Source organism: Alligator sinensis, unplaced genomic scaffold (genome assembly GCF_000455745.1).
Source record: "Alligator sinensis unplaced genomic scaffold, ASM45574v1 scaffold228_1, whole genome shotgun sequence".
NCBI classification, from domain to species: Eukaryota; Metazoa; Chordata; order Crocodylia; family Alligatoridae; genus Alligator; species Alligator sinensis.
In genome coordinates this window covers 2,429,196-2,443,721 of record NW_005842044.1, presented here as the reverse complement: position 1 = coordinate 2,443,721, position 14,526 = coordinate 2,429,196, and positions in this window count along the sequence as shown.

Below are 14,526 nucleotides of genomic sequence, written 5' to 3'. Positions count from 1 at the left end.
TGGGTGGACAGTACTGGTATAACTCATGGAATGGAAAAAAACGTTTAGCTCCCACTAATCGTGGGTAAGAGCAGGCCCACAGACAGTTATTATGGAGAAACTGATGCTCAGTAAGCCATCTCTTAAATCTCTATCATTTGCTCGCTGCCCTAAGTGTGAATTTAAAGTGAGAAGAGCAAGATGTTTTATTGGCAGTATCTTTCGTTGCATCAACTGTATAATTGGGAGATGTTTTGAGTACAAAGTGTGTTGCTTCAAGTCACTCTGAACTCCAAATGAATTAGTTAAACTGCATTAAAAGCCTGTCTGGATACTTTTGTTTAGAATTCAAGTGGCCACAGTTTGCTCACTTCAATTTACTAGGAAGTGAACTAAACAGCATAGAGATAACTGAATCCAAATCGATTCTAAAAGTGTCTTAGTAACACTGCACTAAAACTTTAATTCTGAATAAGGGTGTCCACACAAAGTGGCCTTAATCTAGTTGACTTCACTTCCAAAGTGAATTATGGTAAACAAATTATGGTCACTTAATTCTGAATAAGTGTTTTCAGACAGTGCTTAAACGCACCATAACTAATCCACTTTAAGAGTTCATTTGGATTCATTTACCTGCATGCCGCTATGACAAACCCATGGTAGTTTCAAAATGCCTGACCGTCTTCTACCATATGGTGACATACCTCAAACGGTCATCTAGAGAAATCTCACGTGCAGAAAGCAGGTAGAAAATTCCTGATGGACGACCTATAGACAAATCCAGCTGCTACAGGAAGGAGTGTTAGCAGTTCTGCATAGAAGACTTTCTTCCTTGTTTTATTCCCCATTACTCTGTTATTCAGTCTGATCTCCCACCTGAGTTCCCAATTCCGATACTTCCTATTGTTAGTACTTGACCTCCCCGCAAGGGATTAAGCAAGGAAAAAAGAAAATTCCTCTTCCTTCTTTACATGGAAAGACTGTGTTTGTGTAGAAATTTTAAATAAAAGGAACTTAATGCTACATAGTGTTAGTCCCCAGTGATGAATAGAACAAATGTCTAAAACTGTAGTGTGCACATGTTCATCCGTGGGCAACACTAAGCAGTCCAAACCACTGAACATTTATGGCTGGAATAGCACTCTGCTATGAGGGCTGGCTAAGTAGCAGCTCCTGGAAACAGATTAAGAACTGGAACAAAGACCAGTGGTGGTTATTTGACAACAGACAGGATTAAAAATTGTAAATGCATTTCCCAATCCCCCAGCCCCAAGTTGTTGCTGCAAATGCAAGGTCTCATTTGCAGTTTTAATTCTCTGTGTAGTTTCCTTCAGTGCTTCTGCTGCTCTTAATAGTTGCTTTTCTGCTTAATCTAAGATGGTCCTGCAAAAAATATATAAATAACACCCCTTGTGTTTCAATGTTCTGCCTATGATTGCACAATGAGTATCAGAGCTTTCTAACTAGTATACATGTGCATTAAAGCAAAATGAAAGATAAAGGACACATGATGTTATCTGTTTGATCACCACCATATGTTTTGCTTCAGTGTTTCCTACAAATTTGTATGCAAAATTTAAAGCTGAGTGGATGGGCATTCCTATTTTGGAATGAGAATTAAGATTAATCTGCTTTAAACATGGTTTAAACTACTTTGAGAAATAAAACAACAACAAAAAATTCTCATTACAACCTAAGACTGTCTACACATCAGGTTAGACTGGAATAACCCATGAATAGACAAACTCTTAGGAGGATGTTTTGTTTGTTTGCAAAAAACACACTATCGTCCAGATACAATTTCAAGTGATGCTTCCCTAAAAGGAGTGAAAAACATGTCAGTAGTCGGCCTTCAATTCAGACTTCACCTCCCATTCACTTGTTTAGAGATTACATCCATTTGCAGCACACTGCAGTAAACTTTAAGAAAAAATAGGAAAGCTGCTGAATATAACTCTATTTATTTATAAACTAGAATTCAACTGAGGTCATGAAGATTGCTCTGCATGAAATGTTAATGAAAAAATACAGAACCTAGACTGGAGGCTTCTGAGTAGCCTTATGCTCTGCAAAGAGCCAAGAATTGTTAATAATAAATACTAATGATGTCAATATTTAAAAGTAATTTTACTTCCTTGATTCCCACTCTTCATTTCAACATAGTGATCTATTTATAAGTCAGGGGTTTTTTTCTTTCCCTTTTCATTTTTAATTTGTGTATTTGCCATAAATTGTTTCTCAAAGCTGAGAAGGCCAACTTACTGGGAAGGTTTTTCTTCTCTCTATACATACCTGATATTCTCAGACTGCAATTAACTAGGAAAAGTGAAATTGGTGATTGGAGAAAGAGTGCAGAGACTGAAAAGACAGAGTAGCACTAGTCTGGCTCTCTCTGAATATTTAAGCATGCTTTTCAGCTGAAAGCATATATTCACATATCAAATTATAACTAAAAGCTCTATTCACAGTAAAGACTGGAACCCTAAAGGAACACAACTATATCAGAGGTAAAGCTGACTTTGTTTCCTCTCCATGATGTTGCTTTAAGAATACAAATATATTATAGATATATATATATAGATAGATGTAGATATAGCTATATATAGATTAAAATAGCTATATATAAATATTGATCACATGATCTCTTTCCTTTTGCTTTTATTTGGCATTTTATGTACTAAAATCTGTCCGACACAGTGTATGGTCAAAAGCCACCAAAAAGTTCTACTAATGCACAAAAACCATACACAAAACTAAATTTTATTTCTAAAATTAACAGGCAAGGGTGAATAGGGAGCTTTAAAAACATATGCAGAGAGTTTCAAGAGGTGAAGTGTCTACATCAGAAGTTCCTATTATAAAAATGTTCATGACTGATGTTCTTCATGCTGCTGTTACAAACCCACTACAATGCTTAAATTATTTGTAAGAGGAAGAAATTTGTTTTAATTTCCCCCATGTTCAAAAGTATGACATTTTTCTTCCCCAGCCTTCAAAGTCTTTGAATTCCATATTTTTTAAAGGATAATAAACCCAATGAGGAAGTGATCAAAAACACATTTCTCAATACATTTAATTTCTGTTGCAAATATGTTTTCCTCCTTCTGGACCAACTGGCTGCCAATCAGCTCCTTTTTTATTGGCTGGACATCCAACGAGGCTGCTAGTAATTATGGCCTCAATCTTGCAGGCTTAAGGCTTATCCATACTTGAACGAGTTCACCAATATAGTTATACTACCAGACCTACAGGTAAACCTTCCCAGACAACAGGCTATTTATGCATGAAAGTGCATGATCCCCATGTGGCCGGTTGCATTCAGAGATAAAGTGTCTTTTATATACAGTAGTTTAATCATAGAAAATGAGGGTTGAAGGAACCTCAGGAGGTCACATCTAGTCCACCCCCCTGCTCAAAGCAGGACCAGCCCAATGGGCTTTCTCTACCTGGGTCTTAAAACCCTCCAAGAATGGAGATTTCAGCACCTCTCAAGGGAACCTGCTCCAATGCTCAGTGCTTCACCACCCTCCTTGTAAGGACGTTTTTTCCTAATATCCAACTTAAACCTCCCTTGCTACAACTTGAGCCCATTGCTCCTTGTCCTGTCGTCTGCCCCCACTGGGAACAGCCCAGCTCCATCCTCTTTGAAAGCCCCCTTCAGGCAGTTGAAGGTTGCTATTAAACCCCCCCCCGCCCCCAGTCTTCCCTTCTCCAGCCTAAATAAGCCCAGTTCCCTCAGCCTCGCCTCATGTCTCCCAGCCCCCAGACCATTTTTGTTGCTCTCCACTGGACTCTCTCCAACTTGTCCATGTCCTTCCCTCAGTCTACTGGCAACACACCTACCAATGCAGGCCAGGATGCCGTTAGCCTTCTTAGCAACAAGGGCACACTGCTGGCTCATATCCATGTCATTGTCCACTGTAACGCCCAAGTCCTTTTCTGCAGAGCTGCTGCTTAGCCATCAGTCCCCAGGCTGTAGCGGTGCAGGGGATTCTTCCTTGCCAAGTGCAGGACTTTGCACTTGTCCTTGCTGAACCTCATGAGATTTTATAACACTCATTTCAAGGGAAAGCACCAGCACAGGACTGAACTACAATATAAAAGGTACTTTATTTCTGAATAAGACATCCATCTGCAGAGGGATTTAACGAGCATTCGCTCCGCATCTTAACTTTCCTGAGAGCTTGTCTGTACAGTAAAATAGAAATAGCCCAGAAAATGTATTTGGTACCAACTCCCTGGTAGAGACACTTACTCCATAACAAGCAATTCAATTTTGTCTACTTTAGAAGCCCATTTGGGGTAATCTTAACTTCAATCAGGCCCTTGGTATGGAACAAGAACATCCACAAGAAGAACTTTGCAGAATAGTCAGTGCACCTTAAAATCACACCTTACTTCATCAAAGCTTCCTTGCATCAATAAGTCTTCAGCATCTTGATGTAGGCAATCCCTCTGAGTAACCTGAAATTCCTACAAGCATCTGGGCATATGGAGTTAAGCATGTAGGAAAGCATCTGCAGGATCAGGGCTATCAATCCTCTCTTCCAAATCTTGCCTCTCTGACTTGTAAAACTTTTAAAAGCCCAAAGCCCTGGCTCTCTCTCTAGAACAGTCACTCCAATTGGCAGCTGTACCCAAGTCTTCCTACACTACTCAATAATTCCTTAACAAAAATATTTAATTGTGTGTGTCACAATATTGTAACATTCATTAATGAGAATACACCATAATAAAAAGCAGGCCTTTAACAGTGTTTAAGGTCAATGCACTGTAAATATAAGAACTGCCAAGCCTCCTCCTACAGACTTTATGTTTCAACATGTTGAAACTACAACTTGACGTAACACAAAACGGCAAGAATTTGAACAGCAAAGTCAGATTGCACACTGCATTTACTATTGCAAGGAAACAGCAAAGATAAAACACAACCTAAAATTTCTAACCTGCTAGTTAAGCTTTTACCCTTCCTTTCCCCTTTCTACCTTAAAAATGGCAAATAGCTACACTGTGTGTTTATGCTATAAATCCTATATTTAAACCAGACCAGTGATATTACTGTTTAACAATAAAATCTACTATTACTGTTTAACAAAATCTACTACAACATACAGTATTATTAAAAAGTAAGTTTAATCAGATACCAGGAAGCTGTTAGTTCCCAGACTGTAGCATAATGACTTAACTTTTATTTATATCATAAAAAGATGTCCAGTAGCAATAGAACTCTGCTATGTATAAAATGCTAAGAAACTAGAAGGTAGATGATCTTTAGGTTTTCTTATACAGAATAAAAAAAAATACGTGTGTGATAAAAATGCCCTTGAAAAACCCTGATGGCAAAAAGCCAGGTGTCACAATACACGACTGTTAGCAACAAGATTATTTTATTTAATGTGCTATTGTTCTTCAGGCACCAGTTGTGGATGCAGGCTAAAAGTCAACTGTAATAACCCAAAGGTGTTAATCTATTTACCCTTTAGGACTGAGCTACTACTGAATAACTGACACCATTCGTTGTATTAAAAAAATGACTCAAATGATAGGAGTCTAGATGACAGCAACACATTACTAAAGCCAAATTAAAGGAATCAGGCTTCAAGACACTGACCTCCACTGGCATGAATGTGAAGGCACCAGACAGTCTCAGAAAGAAAAGAAGGTAGAATACATTCATCTCACAGATAACACAGTGCTCAGATGCTGCCCTGGAGGTTCCTGTTCAAATCCCTAAAATAGAGAGCAGCAGCAGGAACAGTTGCCTTAAGAGAAAAGCATCTTGAGAATTTCTTCGGAAGTGCAAGTCTGGGAAGGAAAGTGTTTATTCCAGTTTAAACCCATAACCGGCCGAGCAATCAGACACCCTTGTGAAAGCTGGCACAGTTCTCTGCTGGTGCAATGTCTTGCTTCTCTTCAGAGCATTTCCCATTTTGCATACTGCCTGGTACATGTCTATTTTACTTAGTCATCTTTGTCTTTATTTCCTTTCTAATGCACTATTCTCCTCTCCAAACCCACCATTAGGAGTAAGAACACACAGCAAAATGAAGGGATGCCTGCAGCAGAGGCTAACACATTTGTGCCAGCTAGATGAAGCTAGCATAAAAAACAACAGCAACGAAGAGAGCAGTGCAGGTTCTGGCACTGGCTAGCAGCTAAAGTACAAAACTACTGGGGACCTGGGGGACTATCCTCACTGTAACACATGCTAAATTCTGCATGGCAATGTCTTCACTATCGCTATCCAGGCCAGGTAAAGCTAGCATAGGTATAGTAGCATAACTTAAAATCAGACCTTGGTTTTGCTGAAGAAACATACTATAGGAGTATCACTGGAGAGCATCCATGCTTGTCTATATTTAATAAAGAAAAATCATTTAAATGATTTCTCTGCCGTACCAAATTTTAGGGTGTTCAGACATATGTGTGAAGAGTCAGGTGAATGGCAATGCTAACTTTTTGACAATTACAGCACATTACAGCTAGCTATAGCTTATGACAAACAACATGCCGCTTTTTTATTCATTTATATTGCTGGGCCTGTGGCTATGCTTTTTTTCCCCACTTGTACAGCAGGTTTAAGGTATTGTCTATACACTTTTAAATATATCAGTAGGAGTTAGCAATACAATGCCTCTCCTTCAGTGTGGACGCTGGTATAAGCAGGAAAATAAACTATGCTAGTTTAAATACCTTTCTGTTGGTTGAATTGCAACCTTACGGAGGATTGCACTTGTGTAACTATTCTGATAAAAACAGGATCCCACCCCCATTCAACACAGGTATAACAGCATTAAAAAAGCTGTGTATAGAACAGACCAAAGTTCTCAGAGAAGCAGGTACTGCATACAGTTTTCAAGCCTTGATTTAAGACAGTGATTCTCAACCATCAGCACAAATTAAATTCACACCTCTGCAAATATGGTGGAAACTGTAGTCAGTATATGAACCCTGTATTTTAACTAACTCAGGCTCAGGTTTCTATGATCAGTCAATAGCAAATATGTTTTTTTTAAAAAGCCCCAACATGCACCTTCCCCCTCCAAAAGCATCCCTCCAGCACCAAGGTGCATGTCTTCAGAGGGCAAGCTGGTTTTCTTCACTGGAATAGAAGCATGGAGACACAGTGCTGCCAGCAGGCAGGGGGTGTGGAATCCAGGGTTAACTTTTTTGCATCTGTTCTCAAATGAGGTGGGCAGCCAACACCTGGTGCCAAACACAGCAGCTGGGAAAAAGTGAAGACTCTTAATAGGTCTCAAGAACATCCCTATCAACAATCAAAGGCTCTCTACTTACACTTGCTGCTTTCAACCTTGTGGTATGCATTCAGCCAGACAGGGGCAGAAATCAATAAAGCGCTACGTTGGCTAGCACTATGGAAGAAAGAGACTTGGGGGTCATCATTGACCACAAGATGAACATGAGCCTGCAGTGCGATGCTGCGGCTAGTAAAGCGACCAAAACGCTGGTTTGCATCCATAGATGCTTCTCAAGCAAATCCCGGGACGTCATTCTCCCCTTGTACTCGGCCTTAGTGAGGCCGCAGCTGGAGTACTGTGCCCAGTTTTGGGCTCCACACTTCAAAAAGGATGTGGAGAAGCTTGAGAGAGTCCAGAGAAGAGCCACGCGCATGATCAGAGATCAGGGAAGCAGACCCTACGATGACAGGCTGAGAGCCCTGGGGCTCTTTAGCCTGGAAAAGCGCAGGCTTAGGGGTGATCTGATGGCCACCTATAAGTTTATCAGGGGTGACACCAGTATCTGGGGGAGCATTTGCTCACCAGAGCGCCCCAAGGGATGACGACTAGGTCGAATGGTCATAAACTACTACAAGATCGTTTCAGGCTGGACATAAGGACGAATTTCTTTACTGTCCGAGCCCCCAAGGTCTGGAACAGCCTGCCACCAGAGATGGTTCAAGCGCCTTCACTGAACACCTTCAAGAGCAAATTGGATGCTTATCTTGCTGGGATCCTATGACCCCAGCTGACTTCCTGCCCTTTGGGCAGGGGCTGGACTCGATGATCTTCCGAGGTCCCTTCCAGCCCTAATGTCTATTAAAACCACTTGCATCCTTTCCGAGAGCTAAGGCAACACAGGGAGCATGGTATAGTCACATGTTTCCAGGGCTTCCAACTAGCAGGTGGAGAATGTTTAATAATACCATCGCCTAATTTCTTTAAATACTGGGTTAAGCAAGGATTTTACTGTGGTTTGATAAAAAGAAAGAAGAAACCTCAGGAACTAAGGCCAGTATATTTTATCTTCCATTCCAAGTATACTAAAGCATTTTGCTACCTGAAAGGACATTTTGGGTTAACAACAGTGGCTGCTTATTTTTCATAGCTTCGTATAAGTGGTCAAAAGGAGGCTAGCATCCCAGTTGTTATTTCTTATCAGCAATCCTGCTGTGGCAGTGTTCGAGTGGAGTGGAAAGCTGGGTGTACCAACAACAGGGGGCTGGGGGCAGGAAGATTAACCATACCTTACACGGCTCACCATGTGAACTGAAGTACTCGTATAAAAGAATGTTCATGGCAAGGAAAAAGTCCAAGATTTAAAAAACGTTACTCAGATACTAATTTGTCTGCTATTCAGAAATGTGTTTGTGCACCCTGGTCCAAGAACAACCTGTCTGCAAGTTCAGCCTGAACAAATTTTAATTCAGTCACCCAAGCTATTTAGACTACTTCTATAAACACATGAGAGAATGATATTTCTAGCACAGTACAGGAGATGGTCACCCCCTGAGGATAACTGTGTATAGACCTATACCAATGTGAAGGATGCGATTTGAAGAGTATGTTTGTGGATATTTTTTAACCCATTTTTATTGGCACTAAAAAAAAATGCCAGTTAGCTTGCAAGGGTTTCCATTACTCCACTACTAATATACTTTCATTCCACTCAATGAAAATCATTGATGCTTCTTGTGTTCAGGGAAGGGATATACTCAGTTTTAACACACACAGAACAGTTGAAAACCTGTGTTCAAAAGATGTTTCAGTGCTTTTGCCAGGAATACCAGAAGGGAATCTAGAGAGACAGCATCTCACTTATTACAAGTTCACAATATAAACATTGAAAACTATCCTGTGGTGCTTTCATATACTCCCAACAAAATAATGTTCCCATGATATAAAATTAAAGAAAAGTAACTTTCTTTTTTGTTGTGGTAATAAGCAGAGACAAGAAACTGTCAGGATACAAGTATAATTAAGCCCAAATTCTGCACCATATTGTTGCAAGCCAGATCATCTGGCAAAGAGGATCTTCTTGCTTAACGATGATGAGCTGGGTGAATGAATGGATGAACCAAGCTAAACTTTGCTCAACAGGTGTGATATTGCGTCATGTAAATAAATTACACAGGAGCCACGACGATTAATTTTGTATTCGTGTTTTGTCTGTGTAGTGTCCATGGGAGGGTCTCAAAGCACTTGAAAATATTAGGATTAAACATATAACAGCTAGGTGACACAGGTAAGAGACGCTTCACTCATTAATGGAAATGTAACAGCTCTGTAAGAGCTCTTCAGTGACACAGGAGGAGCAACCCACATGAAGAAGCTAGGCTTGCCTTTTCACCAATGAGCTTTATGTTAGAAGGCTTGTGTAGAGGCATTTTCTTGCTTTAAATGCTAACTTTTCTCAAGTAGGATAATACTTATATGTTAAGAAGGCTGTTTGGTCATTACAAACATCTGGTCAGGCTCACAAAAGAAAGAGACTCAGTTTGATCAGCAGGGTAAGAATAGCTGATAAAGTATCGTGGCTCAAGCCCAGGCCCAGAAATAAGATATAGTGACATGCATTCCCAAAATGTTGCATGAAGCCTTGCACCTAACTGGGACAGCTCTGGAAGAGCAGAAAGGAAACAGAGAGAGGTGCAGCCAGCCTCATAATTTTGACAGTACCCCTTAGACTGATATGGATCTCACTGTTACAATCCACCATCTAATACAGTCCTCAGCATAAGTATAAAGAAAAGGTAAATGCAGGTCAGTAACCCAGCAGAGTAAAACCAAATTTAAAGAAATATTTTAAAAATACATTTATTTATTTAAGCTTCAGATGCATAACTGGGCATTTTCATATGAACATGGTCTAAGGAGTATACATAAGTTCAGCATTTAATTGCAGCCTTGACTTTCTGAAAATGGGATCTCTAGCACATATTTAGAATTTCCAGTTCACTTTTGTACTACCTAAGGATCTAAAAATCTGTATCTCTGATGTGAACTGACATGCTTAAAGTGGAAACCTCGTTTTATTCATTTTACATAGCCATCAGAAATGGCAAAAAAAACCCAGATTGCATTATAAACCGCACAGTGGTTTAATAACTGAATCTCACTAGAAAAGTAACTGTGTTAAGTCAAATCCAAACCCATAGCTGGCAACACAATCCCCCAAAATTATGGCCCTTAAAACAAATTCAGGAGAATCTTCGGGAAAAGATATTCACACTACAGTAACTATTTATATAGTACTTAGTAAAGTTCTTGTTGAACAGTCAAACTGAGCTTCTATCCATACCTATTCCCAAATAAATTAAATTTGTAAGCTCAGTCTGTGGGGTAAGGTCATACCAGTTGCTCTTTCAATTATTCCATTCTTATGAAGCCCATGGATTTCTGAAAAGTTGAGTGGGTGCTTAAGAACAGTACTGAGATCTTGTTACCTTACTCTATTTTCTTCTGAGTGTCTACAATTACCTGGAAGTGTTACAAATTAGCTGACTTCTCTTAGCCAAAAATGACTGAAAATATGAATGGTCCTGCAGCAGATAATTTATCCAAATGAAGAGGCTTTAGAGAAACTGTCACACTTTTCATTACCTTTATCTGAATCTTCTTGATTTCCACTATCCACCTTACCCAATGTCAGCATGACAATTTAAGAATTTAAAATAAAAATAAATCTCCACATTTTAAAAATTACAGTTGACATCTTAATAACAAAAGACTGAGCATACAGGAAAATAATGAATATCAAGTCTGTATCTTTATCTGGTTCTACCGAATAGAGTAACCTAATTACCAAAGTACAACCCAATGTCTTTCACGGACTATGGACGGAAATCTCCATGTAGCTTCCTCCCCGAAGAGGTCCCCAACACTGTTCCCTATGCAGGAGAACCGGATGGGTTTTGAGCCTCAGTGGGAAAGGCTGCTCAGTCTGCTCACAAATCTGATGGATACCATGGCATTCACATGATGACCTTATGAACAACTCTTCACCAGCTCTTGCTTCAGCCAGGTCTACTTCAAGACAGCCACATTATCAGGAACCTCACTTATCCTCCGCCAACATTTATTCCAAACCTACAGAGAAGTAACTAGAAGGAAAGGAAGGATGGAGTCATGGACGCAAGCTAGGACCTTTCCACATGGAAAGGGGTAAATGGATGAGTTCTGAGAGAATGGATTTGGCCAAGAGCAAACTGGCCCACATTGGAAATCCTAAATTCGCACCAAGAAAGTAATAAAGACTGCTAATCCAATTTTCACCTGAGTTTACAAATTAATAAATATTGCTATTTAATGTATTTGGAAGCTGCTTTTATGCAAGCTTAACATGAAAAATTGATATTAATAGCAGCTTAAATACTAGAACTGGTTAAAGAGATACTTCATGTGTTTTATAGGGACATTACTGAGTGTTACTGAAAAAAAATATTTGTTTGGTTTTTCATCAGAAAACTGAAACTGTAATAAACTGGATTTAGTTTTTAGTAAATGGGGCAGTTTTATTTGATATTACTTATACAAATGATTAAATTTAGCAATTAAAACTATTCAAAAAGTTCTAACACACAGGGCTCTATTCTCTGCCTACTTAGAGATACAGTACACCACATAAGTGCATAATTCCCCTCGCTGGAACAGTACCAATCCAGATCCACTGTCTGGTTCTTGCAGTGAAACAAACATTAGTTATCTGCATATTGGGTAACTGCATAAATTGCTTAAATGTGCAACGTCCTTTAGCCCTGTTGTCTATTTTTCACATAACTGCATTCCAGCTAACTGCACAGAAAGGGAGAAGGGGGAAAAGCTGTCACGGGGCCACTATCAGACGCCTTGAAAATGAAAGGAGTTAGTCAGTTTTGGAAGCACGCTGCTGACAGCCCTATAAACAATGCTCATTAAGTGTACAACACTGCGAGTGGTGTGGTATTACCAGCCCTTAAATCCACTAGCTCCTTTCACTTTCAAGGCTTCAGATAATATATTTCAAGGCTGATACTGACAGCCCTCTATACTTAATGAACATTATTTTCCATTAAGTCGGGATAAACACAAGGCCTTTTTCCAGTTTTAAGACTAGGTACACTGTATCACTAAAACCAGCTCTCTTCTTTCATTCCCAGATTGCAACTGTGTCCAGAAATATATCTGATCATCTGACTGACCCTGTACCTCCCACCCCACACACCTCATAAAGGTTATTTGTGCCTGTACTTCCCATATGTAGCTCAAAGGATAGCAGTTTCCACTCCAAAGACTGTGGTGAAACTTTAACTAGTGCTAAGTGTTGTAATCACCAGTCACCACCAACACAAGTGATTCACAAGTAATTCACATCACACACAGCTTTTTATAAAGTCTCGAGAACAAATACTTCAAGGGTCAGCATCATCTCTAAACCACCATTCACATACTATCCAGTGGGGAACAAGGTTTTTGGCAGGTGTGCTACAAATTAGCCCCACACCTTCCCCAAGCATCACTTCATCCCCTTGCCCCCTGCCAGATCTGCTGCTCTGCTTTGTTTCCTCCCTGATCCACTGCTTGTCTCCTCCCCAGTCGGCCACATGCAGAGGCTGCCTGTGCCACTTCTGGCATGTATGCTGCTGGCTGGCCACCCCTGCTAAACTGAATACTCTGTTCAGGGCCATGCTGAAAAGTAGGAAAGACAGAACTTTTAATGACTAGCACTATTATCCAGGGAGAAGTTCTTTACCTGAATTTCATCTCCTCTGGGAAGCCCTATAAAATATACCACTTAATTCTGGCCTTCCACAACCAGACCCAAGACCCTACATTTTTGGCCTGTATGCTAAATCTTAATGTCATTCTGGCAAAGTTGCATTGTTATGGTCTCATGGGAGGCTTTCGTCTTACAAAAACCTTGCTCGTTTTTAACTCAGGGAAATATCACCCCACGGCCATGACACCCAACATTAGTACTACAAATATATATTGCCTCAAAACTGCCTTATTTGTGCCAGAAAATCAGGCTTAGAGCATAGAGAGGCATAACATTCGCATTTCAGGTACCTTAACAGCACCATAAAAAGTGAACAGCCACACCACAACATACGGTAACACACTGCATATCAGTCCCTGTAACTGGGAGGAACCTATCGTACAGTACTGATGTACTCCAAATGAGAAACGCTTCAGATTAAAGGCAGGATTTGAAATATTTCCTCTCTCCATCTGTCTATATTATAAGTAGACATTTTCCATTAAAAAAAAAATTATAGGGACTAGAGATTTGGACGTACTTACATTCCAAAAGGAAAGACGGGAAATATTTATGCAATACGACTTACACAAATTCACGAGATGTGTCTCAAGATGCTTCCAAGGCAGATATGTCCTTATATTCCTCCTAGCATGTGCACTTTTTAAGCTTCTGTATGTTGCTACAATTTTATGACTTAACAGTCAACCCAAGTTGAACCTTATAGATTCCAATAAGCTAATTTAGAAAAAAGGCAGCCGCCAAAATGTACATGCGGTGAACTAAGTTGATTGCTCATTTCCCAATAAGGAAAGGGAAACTAAAAAGTGAGAGCATAACATTTATCTTGTGTAAATGACCATTTTTGACTGCTAAAAGGGAGCTTCACTGTTTAAAATTATCAGGCCTTCCAAAACAAATGCTACTCTCCTATTAAGCTAGATGGAGGGATAAAATTGACACTAAATTCTACCCAAGGATAAATTCTAAGAATAAATGAAGAGCAATGTATTACCACAAAGACACTAAATAATCAAGTTCTTCACCACGGACTGAATTTACATCATTTTCCTAGTGTGATTTTTTAGGGGGAGAGGGAGGGGGCTTACATCACTTGTTAAGCTTATTTAAAAAATAAGAGGTCTGTCTCAAAAGTTCATGCACTAACTAATCTGTCAATGGGTACATGAACCATCCCATCAAGTGTCATGTTATTTTGGTTTTCTCATCTTGTTTTACACTTCTACAAATATGCATGACTGACACAAAGGTGTTTGTTTTTTAGATAGCTTCATTATTTCACAATTAAGGAAAAGTAACTTGAGCTAAAAACGCATAGTTTTTACATTACATTTCACAGGCAGGTATTATAGAGGGTGCCCTCTCCAGTGAATGACTGTCAACATGAGTTATTTGTTTATGGCCTCACAATACAGTGTAAAGTAAAATAATTTTAAAACACTGTGCACTTTGACTAATGCTTTTAGATGCTGTGGTGCCAGACTGAGTCAAAAATTTAAAGGTAGCATTTTTCAAAACCTCAGAGAGACCCTTCTTTTAATTCAAAGACAC